This window comes from Aedes albopictus, chromosome 1 (assembly GCF_035046485.1).
Source record: "Aedes albopictus strain Foshan chromosome 1, AalbF5, whole genome shotgun sequence".
In the NCBI taxonomy this organism is placed as follows: domain Eukaryota; kingdom Metazoa; phylum Arthropoda; class Insecta; order Diptera; family Culicidae; genus Aedes; species Aedes albopictus.
The window spans coordinates 168702779-168704009 of NC_085136.1; the positions used below are offsets into that span (position 1 = coordinate 168702779).

The 1231-nt window shown below is 36.6% G+C and overlaps 1 protein-coding gene across 9 annotated transcripts in view; it reads left to right on the plus strand.

Annotated features, from left to right (window-relative positions):
- Positions 1-1231, plus strand: part of LOC109412137 (protein unc-13 homolog 4B) — a 381313-nt gene that overhangs the window by 338180 nt on the left and 41902 nt on the right. The gene's annotated exons all lie outside the window — the stretch shown is intronic.

Sequence of the window (1231 nt, forward strand, 5' to 3'; positions counted from 1 at the left end):
TGGATATCGTAGCTTTCATTTGGTGCTTAGAAAACCCAAATCGGTTGACAGATGGCTGAGATATTTATTATGGTACCCTTGGTCCAAAATCTTACAAAAAGTTAACCTGTATTACTCCCAAGTACTCTTTGAAAGATATCTCGGTAATCAAATGTCCAATCCTAATGAAATTGTATAGGGTTCTACTAGAATGTTGTAGCTTTCATTTGGTGCCAGGGTAACCGAAATCGGTTGACAGACGGCTAAGATATTTATTATTATACAATTGGTCAAAAATCTCAAAAAGTTTAGTTGTATAAATCCTAAGTACTCTTCGAAAGATATCTCTGTAACCAAATGTCCAATTGAAATAAAATTTCTGGGTGATCTACTAGGATGCTGTAGCTTTCATTTGGTGGCAAGAGAACTTAAATCGATTGACAAACGGCCGAAATATTTATTATGATACACTTGGTGAAAAATCTTAAAGAGTTTAGAAGTATGACTCATAAGTACTCTTCGAGAGATATCTCGGTAACCAAACGTCCAATCGAAAAAAAATTCAATAGCGTTCTACTAGGATGTAGTAGCTTTCATTTGCTTCCAAGAGAACTCAAATCGGTTGACAGACGGCTGAGAAACGTGCGTGACTTTTTTTTGTAACGCACATACACACACACACACACACACACACACACATACACACATACACACACACATACAGACATTTGCTCAGTTCGTCGAGCTGAGTTCATTGGTATATGAGACTCGGCCCTCCGGGCCTCGGATCGAAAGTCGGTTTTTCGAGCGATATTTATACCCTTCTTATGGGTGTAAGAAGGGTAAAAAGAATTTATTGAAATACTCTTCGTAAGATATCTCAGTAATCAAATGTCGAATCGAAATAAAATTTCAGGGTCTTATACAAGGATATTGTAGCTTTCATTTGGTGCTTAGAAAACCCAAATCGGTTGACAGATGGCTGAGATATTTATTATGGTACCCTTGGTCCAAAATCTTACAAAAAGTTAACCTGTATTACTCCCAAGTACTCTTTGAAAGATATCTCGGTAATCAAATGTCCAATCCTAATGAAATTGTACAGGGTTCTACTAGAATGTTGTAGCTTTCATTTGGTGCCAGGGTAACCGAAATCGGTTGACAGACGGCTAAGATATCTATTATTATACAATTGGTCAAAAATCTCAAAAAGTTTAGTTGTATAAATCCTAAGTACTCTTCGAAAGATATC